We start from the raw sequence: 15,587 nt of genomic DNA on the forward strand, positions 1-15,587 counted from the left end.
GATTTCAGAGGATATGGACTAGACTTTAGACACCTCTAAATCTGTCTCAGAACCTACATGACAATTATTTGTGGCACAGGGGATATATTTGGAACCACTGGCAATCACAAAATACTGTAACGTATTCATTTAACTGTGGCAAACGCATGCTCCCCTCACTACTAGGTCCTGGCTTCTGCAGGCCGTAGCATTATGTCCAACCCAAGACGAGAGAGAAGAAAATCTGGGTGTCTCTGAAAATTTTTCAATTTGCTAAAATTGTAATGTCAAACCTTAGGAAAATGTTTGTAAGTGGAAGAAGTTCTCATCCCAGGTGGCACAGGGTTAACACCACTGTAGCCCCGATGGAGGACTCACCTTGCCCACAGGTATGTGCAAACTCGACATAGATACAAACGTGACATTACAAGTCGATGGTGAAAAAGAAGGACCCTTTCAATAAGGGAAACTAGAACAAATGGTTAGCCATCTGGAATGTAAAACGAAGTTGGGTCCCTACCTCATACCAGTCACAAAAATAAACGCTTCATTTATTCAAGGCAGAGAAGGGAGAAGCAAAATTTTAAACCCTTTAGAAAAAACTATAGGTGAATATCCTTGTAATTTCATGATAGGAAAGGTTGTGCATTGAAAGAAAGAAAGAAAGAAAGAAAGAAAGAAAGAAAGAAAGAAAGAAAGAAAGAAAGAAAGAAAAGTCCAAATGACAAAGCAAAAGCTAGATAGATGTATCTTACAACAAAATTTCTTCAACATAGAGAATCCAATAAAAAGTGAAAAGATAAGGCAACTCTGGGAGAGGTATACGCAACCCGTATCACCAACAAAGGATGGGTAACCAGGATATAAAAGAAATACGCACACAGCAATAAAAAGAAAAAGAAAAACAAAAGAACCTCAAAGAGCCATCTCTGGATTGCAGTTCAAGAACCGCTCTGAGTAAGGCCCGGCTCATATTCTCCCAGAGCTTAAAGGACAGAAACACAGGGAGGTGGCATCTTATCCCACCTCTATATGTTTATATTTTATTATCATTTATAACATTTGTTATCAGATATTATCTCGATTTATCTATACAACAACACTGGGATGTAGGCAGAACATACAGTGTAACATTTTATTGACAAGGAAATGGAGACTCAAGAAGGCTAACTTCAGGGACACACACACAGCACTTCCAAGTGAGAAGCAAAACCTAGCTTTTCCATCTGTTAATCCATAATCTTTTCATTTAAAAAAAAAAACACAAAACTGGGGCACCTGGATGGCTCAGCCAGTTAGGCGACTCTTGGTTTTGGCTCAAGTCATGATCTCATGGTTCGTGGGTTCAAGCCTGGTGTCAGGCTCTGTGCTGACAGCATGGAGCCTGCTTGGGGTTCTCTCTCTCTCTCTCTCTCTCTCTCTCTCTCTCTCTCTCTCTCCCCCCCCCTCTCTGCTCTCCCCTCCTTGTCCCTCAAAAATAAATAAACATTAAATACACACACACACACACACACACACACACACACACACACAAAACTGCCTCCACTTTTGGGGACACCTGGGTGGCATCCGACTTCAGCTCAGGTCATGATCTCGCAGTTCATGGGTTCGAGCCCCGCATCAGGCTCTGTGCTGACAGCTCAGAGCCTGGAGCCTGCTTCAGATTCTGTGTCTCCCTCTCTCTCTGCTCCTCCCCTGTTCATGCTCTGTCTCTCTGTCTCAAAAATAAATAAACGTTAAAAAAAAATTTTTTTTAACAAAAAAATAAATATTAAAAAATATTTTTTTAATTTCCTCAACTTTTAAAAAATACATGTTCAGAAAAAAATCTGTATATGAATGTTCACAGCAACTTTATTCATAATCACCCCAAACTGGAAACAACTCAACTGTCTTTCAATGGGTAAACGGTTAGTAAACCAACATATACCCCCATCATGGGATTATTCAGTAATAAAAAGGAAGGAACTAGTGATACACGCAACAACCTGGACGGATTGCCAGGGAATTATGCTGAGTGAGAAAAAGTCAATCCTAAAAGGCTACATGCTGTATGATTCCATGTATGTAATATTCTGGAAATGACAAGGTTATGACATGAGAACAGATTGGTGACTCCAGGAGTTAAGGACTAAGGTAGGTGAGATGAGAGGATAACGGAGGGACAAAACTATAAAAGGTCAACAGAGGGTCGGTCCCTCTACCCTTCTCCCGCGTACTCTCTCTCTCTCTCTCTCTCAAAAAATAAACTAATTAATTAATTAACTAAATAAACAATTTAAAAAAATCAACATAAGGGATCCCAGTAGTAAAGAGGCCGTTCAGTATTTTGACTATATCAATGTCAATATCCTGGCTGTGATGCTGTACTATGGCTTTGAAAGATTCTAACCACTGGGGGGAACTAAGTAAAGGGTACGTGTAATCTATTATTTCTTCCAACTGCATGTGAATGGATAATTGTCTCGAAGTAAATAAAATATTTCAAAAAGGACCAAAACATTTAAAAAGGCCTAAAATCCCCCTGCCCTGTTGTAGCACCATTCAGAGGTTAAATGAGATAAAAATCTGCCAGCTGCACTGTAAATACTGGGCGCAATCACTATCTTCCACCTCACCCACCTCATCTCCCCCCACCCCCATCAGATGGCTCTCTCACCTGACTGTGGTCCTTCACTGCACCTGTGCGATCTGTCCATCCCTTTTAATACGCTGAAGCTTCTTGAAAACGAAAACCTTGCTCTATATCTCTGTATGCCCACAACCCAGCCCAAAACCAAGCACATAGTAGGCGCTAAATAAATGGATGCTGGTTTAAACTAGTTCATGATTTGTGTTTAATACAAAGGATCCCAATGCTGGTAGAAAGGAGGAGGGGAGGGGACTGAGAGGAAGAACACCCCAGAAGCCTGAGTTAATGCCTTGAGAGCATCATTAATTACCCCTTCCTTCTCCAAGTCTGAGAACCCAAAAGAAGCAAAGGTCTGCACGGAGGGTGTGGCAGCCTCAGCAAAAATATGAGTTCAATTCATCAAGTCTCCTTTTTTATCCTGTTTCAAGCTCTGCAAATGAAGGAATTGACCATTTATAGTCTGGGTCACTGGAACACGATGGGAAGGTAGGCTGTGGTGTACTCTTCTGGAAAAGATTTTAAAGGTTAGCTGACAGCCGTTTTCCTGAAATGATTAGTCTGAAGAATTGCCTGGGGGCAGAAGAATGTACTAAATGATCTGTCAAGATCTCTCAGAGACCTCACACTCTCAGCCTGGGCAAACATATTTGGTTCATGGGGTGGGGAGGGGGTTCCCACACCCTAAAAACAATGCTGGCTCCTTACTCCTCCTCCAAATAGTTTTTGAGCAAAGAAAGAAAGAAAGGAGAGAAGGAAAGAAAGAAAGAAAGAAAGAAAGAAAGAAAGAAAGAAAGAAAGAAAGAAAGAAAACAAAAACAGAACAAAAAAGCGGGTGGTTTGCTGCTCCTAATGTTATCGGATAATTTTTCAAATTCTTACTCAATTACATATCTCACTCTTATCTGCAATCTCCATGGGCCAAATAGGCCTGCTTCCACATCATGCCCACTGAGCCTACAGAACACAAGTATCCCTCCCAAGTAATTCCAGCTCTCATAAACATGAGATCATTTTACATTAAGTCGTGTGTGTGTGTGTGTGTGTGTGTGTGTGTGTGTGTGTGAGAGAGAGAGAGAGAGAGAGAGTATGTGTGTGTGCACGTGCGTGTACACGCCTGTGCCCATGAGTGCCTGGTCTTCCAGGAGCAGTAAGGAGGAGATACGTGAGGCCACGGAAAGTTAAAAACTTGGGAGGTTTCTGTTGCTACCTAGATAATGATTAACTCTTTTTGCGGCTGAGTTCAGAAGAGCTGGCATTTCTGGACTAGCAGTGCTGCTTCCCGGTCAAAAGAGCAAATAAGAGCTCACACGCGCACATGTACTCTTAGAAAGAAAGAAGTGGCACAAATCGTTTTCAGGCTTTGGCAGTGGGGGTGCTCCTGACGTTTCATGGAATACCAGGCGTTTTTCGATTGTGTTGTTACCGGCCTTAAAATATCCAGATCAAGAGCCTCATTAATCAAAGCAGCAGACACCATCTCCCCGAAATGCTTCGATGTTTCCTTGAAATTTGCTGACAGCAAAGAGTTGAGATAACTTACATCACCAGAGATCACTGAATAAATAAGAGAGATGAAGAGACACAGCACAACTGACTCCAACAACGACTAACACACAAAGCCTATGAATGCCAGTTAAAGATGAAACTTGAAACCAGGAGTAGGAGAGATGAGTAGGAAGAATCTTTGGTATCCATTCTCTGGTTTCTATCCTTCCCTCAGGACAATAATCAACATGGAAACTCTATGCAGCAATTCACTCTATAATAGCCAGTTTTAGGTCATAGGTCCTAAGCATGATGAAGCAAAGAACCAGTAATCCATCTTTCTACTTTCCAGCCGAGCAGATGAGAATACCAAAGGTGGAGGGCCTTGTCCAGCGTTATGCAGCTGGCCCTCCATTACCCTACGACCGTCCCTGCCTCCCTAGGAATGATCTTTTTTACATGCTGTAATGATAAAAATATGAGCTGTCATTATTATTAATAGTACTCATTTAAAAACAACACACTGTTTCTTAGTCTATTCATTAGGTGAAAAGAAAACAAACACAAACATGAAAACATTTCAACTCCGCATTACAGCATACCTCATCACAATCCGCACACAAATCCCTTAGTCGACAAAGGGCCTAACACATGAAAAGGGGTGTAAGAGGCAAGAGGCCATCCTACATCCTAGGAGGGCCTGAAGTCACTTCCCCCACCGCGCAGATGTCTATATCAACCCTGCTCCCATTCCACATGCACACAGCCTCCCCCTCATTCATCCCAGCCCAGATGTCAGGGATTTAAAAGCCTCTCACTTCCCTATTTCTTAAGTTGTAACAAAAGGCAATCACCCAACTTCCTTTTTCTTTTTCTCTTTTGTCATTCAAGCATGGCACACAGCAACGTACATGGCAATAATACCAAGACTTACACAAGTTCCACCTCTGGCCCACCAACATGGGCCAGGAAAGCCATCCACACCAGTGACAGCACAGAACTTTCTCACTCTGTAAGCCTCTGAGCTCACAGAAAGTCCAAGGTTTAATATATTTATCCTGATCAAAGCAGTTGTTGTCCCTAGTAATCGGGGCAAGGGTCCACCGCCAGGCCACGGGCAACCATCCCTCCCCTTCAATGTCTCCAAGTGAGAGCGCATCTTCCTGTCAGTGACACCTGACCACGTATCACTTCAACCGCTCTCCAGGCCAGCTGCTGCTCGGCCACCACCTGGTGTCCCCCGACTGCCGCGTCCACGTACGTGCAGCAGCCAGGCAGATGGAGCAAGCTCTGGCACTGGAGAGAGCGAAGTTCAGAGAATGTTAACGTTTTTTTGTTCTGACAAGTGTGCCCGCTTCATAGGGGTAAAACTGTCATCTTCACTATCTTAAATAAGCAAAAATAATAACCATGAAAGCTGGGAGGGCACTAGAAATTTTCTAATTCAAGCCCTAATTTCCTAGATGAGAAAAATCAAGGCCAAGAGAGGTCGAGTGGGTGCATACCAGAAGACATTCAGAACACCGCATCAACTCCTTTGCGTATCACGATGCTAGGAAATATGAACAATCAACTAAAACAGTGCTAAGTCAGCCTGGGTTCATACTGTCTCCATCACTTACCAGCTGTGTGCACTGGAGTAAGTTATTTAGCCTCCCCACACCTCATCTGAGAAGTGGGGATCATAAAAACAGCTACCTTGTAGGACTGCTGGGAGATTCACGAGTTAATCTATGCAAAGCACTTAGAGCTTAAATATAAGAAGCACTCGGTAAATGCTAGCCACCATCATCATCACCGTTAGCCAGGACCAAGAATTGTTGTCCCCATTTTATAGATGAGGACACTAGAGATCTTGGGACCTGAGGTGAGTTTCCCCCAAAATCACAGTGGTAAACGGCAAAGCCAAACTAAAACCCAAGCTTCCTGCCTCCAAAGAGCACTCTTTCCCTTGGAACCATTTTCCCCGTGTAGAATCCTGTAGTTCAGCTTGTTATGGCCCAAAAGGCATATTGCTCCAAAACAGGTTCCTCAGTCAAGATGCCTCCCCAAAGAGCAGCTTACTCATCTGACAAGATCTGGCCCAATACCCTCCATGCCAATCAATCAATCAATCAATCAATCAAAACACAACAGAAAGACTAGTGGAAAAGGGAACAGATCTCTAAAGGATTCCAATGTTTGGAGAAACTGTTGCCAATTCTTCAGAAACAGGATGTATTTCTTAAAGCTCGTGGCATGGCCTGTCTTGGCCAGCTCAGGCGCTTGGATCCCTTTGTTTTCGGGGCCTTGTCTTCCTGTGGAGCCTTGACCACCCAGACTCCCATGGCTGGTGAGGCCACAGTCTCTAGGGCACTTAGACTCTGCCCACCAAGCTGTGATTTGAGATGCAGAATCTGGGGTCAGACAGCAAAGACAAGGTCCCAACTCTCATAATGTCTTTCGGGTCACCTGCCCACCAATTAGTGCATTTTTAGAAGAAAAGGTTATTTTAAAAGGCTGCCTTCTCCGTAACAGATGGCATCCTAAAATACCCACAGAAATGGAGGAGGGGCACTCCCCAGCTGTTTTTCCTTCCTCACGAAGATACATTTCAAGTTCAGAACCACTCATTCACAATGTATAAATAAGGTCAAGGCTACTGAATACTAAATGACTTGAAAACCCAGAGGGAAGAGTCTCCCTGTTTGGCCCTTTGGGCCTTTCCTCCCCATTTTCTGTAGATCATACAGGGGCTTTGAAGGAGCCAGTAGCTCTCTCCAAACCCAAACTTCAGAAAAGTATCACAACAGTCCCTTTACTAAGTCAACTCGGTTTTAAAATAGACCTCAACTAGGGACGCCTGGGTGGCTCAGTCAGTTAAGCATCCGACTTCGGCTCAGGTCACGATCTCGCGGTCCGTGAGTTTGAACCCCGTGTCAGGCTCAGTGCTGACAGTTCAGAGCCTGGAGCCTGCTTCCAATTCTGTGTCTCCCTGTCTCTCTCTGCCCCTCCCTCGCTCATACTCTGTCTCTCAAAAATGAATAAATCTTAAAAAAAAAAAAAATTAAAAGAAATAATAAAACAGACCTCAACTTTAGACTTCAAATATCTGTTTAAAATGATGAATAAATCCTGGACAAACGTAGAATTTGTTTTACTTCAATTACAGAACCCTTACTTTTGTTTTACACTCTGGAAGTTCAGAGTTAATATTTTTCTTCGTTTCCAAGGAAAGAGACGTGATCAGAGAAATGTGATCAACTCAATTATAGCTGTAGGGCAGTGATTTTAAAGAGGGTAGAGGGGGTGGTAAATAGGAAAAACACACCCCCACCGGGGAGCCTCCACATGCCATTCAGTGTGTACTTGTCCTTGCATAATGACAATATTCACCATGTTTGATCCACTTTGAATTTCAAAGAACATTAACATAAGGAGAAGGCTTTTTATTGGAGTAAGGGGAGAAACCCAGAAGCGTGGCATGGTCACATCCAACCTCAACTCAGAAAACATTCAGTTCTATTTATGAGCATTTTTTAGTGCTTCTTTGTGCCAGAAGCTGGACACATGGAAGTGAATAAAAGAGAAGTCTGTTCCCAAGGTGCTCAGTGAGCTGTAAATAAAAAGATGTAAACAAAGAGATTACAATGTAATATAATGAATGCAGTAATACAAGTAAGCACCAGGACTCTGCTGAGGAAATGCTGAGGGTGTGTTGATTAACAGGGTGCGGAAAGCAACGGGAGATGCTGAGGAGTTCCACTCGGGATCCTGCACAGGATCACTGTTCAGGGAGAAGGGATAAGCAGGGAAGACTTCCTGAACGTGGTGGCATCTGAGCTGGCTTTTAAAGGATCCATTCCAAAGGGACGACACAGCATGCATAAGGCAAGAAGCGTGAAATAATGTAACATGGTGAGAAAACTAGAGACAATTTACCTTCGTGATGGTATCAAATGTGAGCTGCGTAAGAGAGAAGTGATGGGTATGATCAGTCTTTTATGCTATGATCTTAGCATAATAGTGTTTTTAAAAACAAATCACCTTGGTGATATTGTGTGAGATAATACTGTCAAGGTCAAATTAAGAGCCTTTTTTTTTTTTTTTTTTTAATTATTTGCAGTTGGGGTGCCTGGGGGGCTCAGTTGGTTGAGCAATCGACTCTTGGATTGGGCTCAGATCATGATCTCACACCTTGTGGGTTCGAGCCCCACATCAGGCTCTGTGCTGTCAGCTTGGGATTCTGTCTCCCTCTCTCTGCCCCTCCCCGCTCACGCTCTCTGTCTCTCTGTCTCAAAAATAAATACATAAATATTTTAAAAATTATTTGCAGTAGTCCAGGTCATGCATTTATGCATTCATCATTCTATTCCATCATCAGAGCCACGATTTAGGCTACAATACTGTTCCAGACACGCTCCTACCTGAAGGGCCCCCCATAATAAGAGCTACTTGTTTAGCATTTACTGTTTGCTATATACTTGACACACTTTCACGATAAACCAGCCAGGTAGGTCTTGTTATCTCTAAGTTACAGGAGAGGACGGTTAGAGGAGAAGTTGAGTAACCTAAGCAAGGCCATAGGGCAAGGAGCTGATGTTGACAAGGTTCCCACTGAGGGCTGGCTCCAAAGCCTGGCCCTTTGCATGGCACTACACACCTACAAACCATTCTCACCGAAGTCTAGAAGACAGAAGGCCGAAAGACACATATTTAGAACTTAAGGAGGTACAAGATGAATGCCACAGCACTGTGTGAGTCAACCAGAGAGAAGGAACCTTGCCAATCAGAGTGACCAAGGAAGGCACCCAGCATGGGGGTGAGATTTCAGTAGGTGAAGCTGTGGGGCCGGGCAGGGAGAGAGGGCACTCCAGGAACAGCACTGAGACTCAGGCTCTGGTTGACAGCCCAGGTTCTAACTTCTGTTCCATCCTTCACCTGCGGCAGCCCCGGGGTGAGTCACCAAATCGCCTTCACCTCATTTCATTCATCAGCAAAATGGGATAACAGCAATATATTCCTCCTAGAGTTAGTGTAAGGATTAGGAATGATCTATGTCAAGTATTTAGCAATAACGCCCACTACACAGTAAGCCGCAAAGAGCAAAATGTTAGCCAACAGTAGATGCGTTTAAACTATGGCAAGTAGTCCAGATAGGCCACCAGTCCTCTTACAGTAAAATAAGAAATATGGCTGAAAGGATAAAATTGAGACTAAGATTGAGGACCAAGTTAATGTTCACCTGGGAAGCTGGTCTCTTTTCAACAGGGAATCAGTCATGAGAGGAAATAAGCCATATTCATAGCATTCTGAGCAGCTCTCCCAGGGGAGCCCCCAGCCCCTCCCCTTGGCATCTGGCTCACTTGTGATCCCTTCAGAAGATGTGTGAGGCCCCAGGGACTGATTCAAGCGAGGACTTTGGGAAACAGATACTGTCACCCGTCAACGCCCACTGTGTCCAAGATTTTTTTCTTTTCTCTCTCTCCCTATCCTGTGTCTTCTCCCTTAAACACATAGTAACGGCTGAGGCACAATTATTAACGCAATTTCTCTGGGAGACTGTCTTTATTGATTAAGGCTAAATCCCATTTCCAGGAACCAATCTGGGTAGCTTGGGTCATCATTTATTTACTAATTTTTTAAACTTGGTAATACCTAGCTTTTACTTATTTTTAGGTTAATGTCATTTCTATAATGTGGTTATCACATTACTCACTTAATCACATATTACAATGAAGACACCCTTGGTGATGACGGTTACGTTCACCTGTCTTGATTGTGATGGTTTCATGGGTACACAACAGATACCAAAACTTATCTAATGTACGCCTTAAACATTACGGTTTATTACATGTCGATTAAACCTCAATAAAGCTGTTAAAAACACAATAAAAGCTTAGTAATTCCTGTAATTACTAAAACATATAACATTGTTATCTATATACAATGTTCATATTATGAGCATAAATACATATCCATAATATGAAAATATGAACATGTATATTTAAATCTTAAGTCTAAAGATTTATCAGGACAAATGATTATACAGAAATGTACATACAGGCTTGTAAAACTTGGGTACAGAGGACATGTTTTTTAAATAGGGATACATCACACTGTTCCTAGCAGCAGTATTTGCAATGGCTAAAAGGTAGACACCACCCAAGTGCCCAGGGAAAGAAGACTAGATCAACAAAACGTGCTGTACACATTCAATGGCCTTAAAAAGGAAGAAAAGTCTGACAAATGCTACCACATGGATGAGCCTTGAGGACATTATGCTAGGTGAAATAAGCCAGTCACGAAAGGGCAAATACGGGATGACTCCACTTATATGTGGTTCCTCGGTCAGTCAGAGACACAGGGTGGGGGTGAGAGGGTACTGTTTAATGGGTACAGAGTTTCCACTCTGCAAGACCCAAAGAGTTCTGGAGATGGATGGTGGTGGGTGCTGATTTGCCCGACGGGAATGTTCTAATCGCCCCTGCACTATACGCGGAAGAATGGTTCAGGTGGTAAATTTTATGTTGTGTGTATTCTCCCACAACTGGACAGATGAAAGTTCCCACACATTATTGTAAAATCATTAAAGGTGTCATTTGGTAATTCTTAAAAATGTTCTCAAGTGCTCTCATTATTTATATTTAAATCAGACAACTTCTGAGGTAACTTTCCCAGATTTCCCAAAGGGCCAAGTCTGTAGCTGACACCAAGTTAAAACTGATGACTTCAATTTTGTTACCAGTACAAATCCACATATTGACTTCGTTTTCCCTGCAACTGGACATAACACTTCCCTAACAAAGCCCTCGGTGGCCTAGGGTATACGATAAGCACGATCCCCATGAAGAAAACTTCTCTTCTGGAAGAAGAGCTCTACAGGTACCACTGGCGGCCTGTGTTTATCTGGAGTGACATGGGAGTATATGAGTCAGGAGTTGGGCACCTGCTGATTTGAAAAGGGTGTGGACCCTATACATCAGGGCCAGGTCCGACTGTAAACTTCGTAGCAGAGAAATGATTAGGCCTTGTCCTGGCTTTCAACCTGTGTGGTGCATGGTGATGGGGCCATAACTACCAGATGGGCTTCTCCAAAGACATTTCTGTTCCCATTCCCTAAGACAACACCTGAAATTGGAAAAGGGCCACCCCCCCGAAACACGTGTCTCACACCCCACTGCTTTGCCCAGGGCTTTCCTCGGCACCCCCAGCTCCTTGTCCACCATCTTCCTCTGAGATACAGAGGACTTCGTTTTTCCATGAGCTTCATTTTCTTCCAGGAGCTCAGCTTACTGCAGAGTCCTGTTTTCCCTGAGCAAGGGAAGAGAAGCCTTCAATCACCTCGCAGAAGATGAGAGCATCTGCTTGGGGATTCCAAGGAGATGTTTTACTGCAGCTTTTCACAAACTGATTATATTTAAAGCTCCCTTGGGGAGTGGGGGCTGGGAGGAAAGAAGCTTCGGAGTAGACCTTTGTTGGCATGAGTGGAGAACCGCTCAGACCTCCCAGGGGAACAAGCTTGTTTAAATACCAGCAATCCACATTCCCCAGTGTGTGTGCACACACAGTATGTACAGAGTTTTGAATTTCATCTCCTGCTCTGAAAGGGTCCTAAAAGGGTTAAACTGTTGCAGGCAAAGGCCTGAGGCTTTTCTATCAAAATGCTCCAGATGGAAATTACAGAATTTCACTTCTCAGCTCTGTGGTGCACACATACCGTTCTTCTAAGACATAAAAAAAAAAAAAAAAAAAAAAAAAAAAAGGACAAGACCCCCAATGTTCTCCAGAAAGAAAATCTGACTGCTCAACACACAGTGCCACTCTGTTTTGGAGGATTCCTCCTGGAATATTTGCATTAACTGTTGATCTCAAGCTGTCCGGGGCACTATAAAAACTCAAGGTATAGAGAGGGTAAAGGAAAGGGACCCTTGAATAAGGAAAGGACAATAGCTAGCAGGGAAACCATGCAGTGATGTGAAGCCACCCAAATACCACCCAGATCATCACCTCCACTAACCATGCCTTGCACTTGACCACCTTTTGCTGCTCCAATCCTGAAAGAAGGTAACAAGCTACAGGCCAAAGGCCTCAGGTTTCGACCATGAACCTGACTAGGGTTGTCAAGAATTTCCAGAGATTCACGTATATGAAAGCGTTTCACTAATTGGAAAGAGCCATGTAAACGCATTAAGAATATTATTACTTTCAAGTCAGACATTGAGAGGCATGAACTTTGAAAGGAATCTGAACACCCACAAACCAGAAACAATGATGGTTTTTAAGAAGGCGGCTACAAGGCAGGCTGACTAAGGAGGCACACCCCTCATAAAACCAGGCTGGGGTAGGGTTGGGGCCGCAGCCTCAGAAGCCCTTTAGGGCACATGCAAGCAGGTGGTTTAAAGGGAGGCGAAAGCCACAGGATAGACAAGGTCCCACATAGTCCATTTAGAGTTCACTGGATTCAACCCGTTCTGACCGAAAGGCAAAACCCAGAACTCTGGTCAGAGACAAACGGGACAACAGTGGCCAAAAATTAGACATTAGAATTAGCTGTTCATTTTACAGAAAGGGAAGCTGAGGTCTACAGGGTTTAAGTGACCCAAGATACCTTTCACCACCGTTGTAGGAACGAACCTAAACCAGAACTCAAGTTTCATTCCCAGACTTGTCTCCTATCATTTAACAGCTGGCACTCGGGGAGGATATGGGCAGTGTAGCCTTATGGTCAGCCTAAAGCAGCAAGAAGCAAGGTTCACTAACAGAGGACTAGTCTGTGCTACAAGCGAGCGCTTAAAAGTACGAGATACCATGCTAAATGATTCTCATATCCTATCTCGCTGACTCCTCATGACTACCTTGGGAAACATATACTCTTTCAGACATGTCCTATAACTCGCCCAAGGTGAGCAAGTGACCGAACTGAGATTTTAAACCTGAGTCCCTTCAACTCAAAAACTTGTGCTCTTAGCCACCAGACCAAAAGAGCAATTTTCTTTTTTATCTTGGCGTCTGTAAGAGAAGACCAGCAGCTCTTCCAGTCTCGTGTAACACAGAAAAAACTGGAATTCTGACTAAAGGCTTCTACCTAGTAGGGGAGCAGAGCCAACCTAGAAACCCGGGTCCTTTGTCTCCAATCTCTAAGCTCTTCCACGAAGAACCCTGGTTCTAGAATGGAAGCTCCACAAGGGAGGGAGGGGTCTTTGTCTTGCCCACTGCTGTATCACCAGTCCCTAGAACACACAAAAGGCACTCAATAAATAGCTGATAAAGAAAGGAATGGAGTCAGGCTGCCAGGGTTTGGCTGTGTGACCTTGGGAAGGTTTCTTACCCTCTCTAAGCCTGTTTCTTCATGCAGTGAATGGAGGGTGAAAGAGTATCTACTTCCCAGGTTGATGTGAGAATTAAACAAGACAATTCATATATAAAGCACTTGGCATAGGCTAGAACATCATGAGCTCCCAAAATGTAATCTATTATTATTCGTATTGCTACTAGTATCCATTGACAGATTTTGGCTTAAGGATTTCTTTTTTCCTACTCTGGTCAGATGACATCTCATAGCAAATAGGAATAGAATAAAATACAGAATTGGAACTCAGTAACCTGCTTCTGGTTTCAGAACTACCACCACCTAGCTGTGTGACCTTGGACAAGCCTCTTAATTTCTCTGTACTCTCCTCAGCTATGAAATGAGGGACTAAATCATTTAAATCAGCTTTTTATCAGGCACCTTCTCCGAGTAAGACGTCATGCTCAGCCACCTATAAAATTCTATGATCCTGAAGGGTGTCAATGGAAAATATCAGAGCAAAGCAAAACAGTCTCCTGCTTGCGGCAAGGTTGATGAGAAACCCCAAATAGCCAACTGCATTACATCATCCCAATGAGCAATGTTTGTAAATACACAAGTGTTTAATTTTGAGACACTCGTGAGAAATCTTTCACCAATAGGAATCCACAGACAAGGTTCTATTAACACCTATCAGCCCTGAACCTTTCAAAAAAATGAACATGCAAAATCACTTTGCACCTTAGTCAAATGGCGTGCTTCTGGAGAGAAATCGGGAAAGTCAAAGTTATTAACGCTCCCTATGGCAACAGTTAAGAATAGGATGTGTAAAAAAACTGAATGACATATCTGGTTAAAATGGCAAGGGGGATTCCAGGAACAGAATACAGTGCATCTGGACAGGACATGGAGGCCAGTGGCTTATTGTTTACAAAAACAGGCCCAGATTATGAACAGTGACAAGAGGCCAAGACCTCAATTATAACTCACGACCACACCTCTCCCAATCCCTGTTCAACTGAAGCTATCAATCAATCAATTCTCCCATCTCTGTAATAAACCCACCAATATTTGCAGCCCAGTGGATAGAAGGTCCCTCAGGGCACCTCCAGAAATGACCAAGCTGATGACATTAAAAAGACCCTACAGGCAAAATGGGGACTTCAAACTACATTCCAACCTTCCAGGAGATAAGGCAGCTGCCCATTTCAAGCTCTACACTATTCCCACCGGAGGCAATCATTAGAAGGGAGACATGGCCCTTCCCAAGTCCTCTATGATAGGAAAAGGTCTCCTTGCATTGGTGCAGGGAAAGAAGGAGGGGCCCCTCCCTCTGTACTCTGAAACAAAGGAAAACCCAGAGCTCCAACCATGTGGTGTAACATTCAAGGCCACCCACCTCTCCCACTCCCCAGCTGAAGTCTCAATGGACTAGAGCACATGGCTCTTTCCAGTGAATGGCCAGGAAGGGACAGTGCCTTGCACAAACACATCCTGGGGCTCTTTAGCAGGCAGGAACCCCTCTTATGGGAATGACTGGTTAAAAAAAGGTTATCTGAGAAGAGGCTCTGATTCATGTGCCAAGTCAGGTAGTCAACCAGATGTGCAGACAGGGTCACTTGGTTTCTCCAGGTCCACATTTTGCTTTACCCTCCACATCTTTGCAGAGGGAAGTGGGCCTTTAAAAGCATGCATTCTGGAGCAGAGGGTGACAACACAGAAGGGTTAAACAATTATGTCTTCCCATGCTCCAGAACCAGCACCACCCAGCAACCCTAACATCTCAACTCCATTCATGCTTAGGTGAGGGCGGAGACGGGATGTGAAATGACCTTATTCTTTCTGTTCTCTGATCTCTGATTGAATGCAGGGCAACCAGAGACCAGGTAGGTACAAGGTGCACCCAAGGTGGCTACAGACTTTCTGTGTCCGATGCCACAGCAAATGTCACCTTTTGATATAGTGCAGCAGAAAAAAAAACCCGCCTCCCCAGGGGCTCCCCAAATGGTATACCTCCTCAAGGTTGCCTTTCTCTACCAGGACTCTTCAACCTCTGAAATAAATTCCCAAACACCTGTCAGATTTCAGTTGTCCTTCAAGGAAACCTGACCCAGACACCCAGAGGCAAACTGCCGCCTTTCTCTCTCCAAGAACCTCCTGCCCCTCCCCCATCCCATCTAGCCTGGGGGAAAAGGCTGCCAAAATAAGGGCCAGCCCTTC

At 43.8% G+C, this 15,587-nt stretch overlaps 1 protein-coding gene across 8 annotated transcripts in view; it reads right to left on the minus strand.

Moving 5' to 3' along the window:
- SRGAP2 (SLIT-ROBO Rho GTPase activating protein 2) overlaps positions 1-15,587 on the minus strand; it is a 233,764-nt gene that overhangs the window by 215,383 nt on the left and 2,794 nt on the right. The window lies entirely within an intron of this gene.

The sequence above is a fragment of the Panthera pardus genome, unplaced genomic scaffold (genome assembly GCF_024362965.1).
Source record: "Panthera pardus isolate Hobbes unplaced genomic scaffold, ASM2436296v1 HiC_scaffold_21, whole genome shotgun sequence".
Taxonomy (NCBI): domain Eukaryota; kingdom Metazoa; phylum Chordata; class Mammalia; order Carnivora; family Felidae; genus Panthera; species Panthera pardus.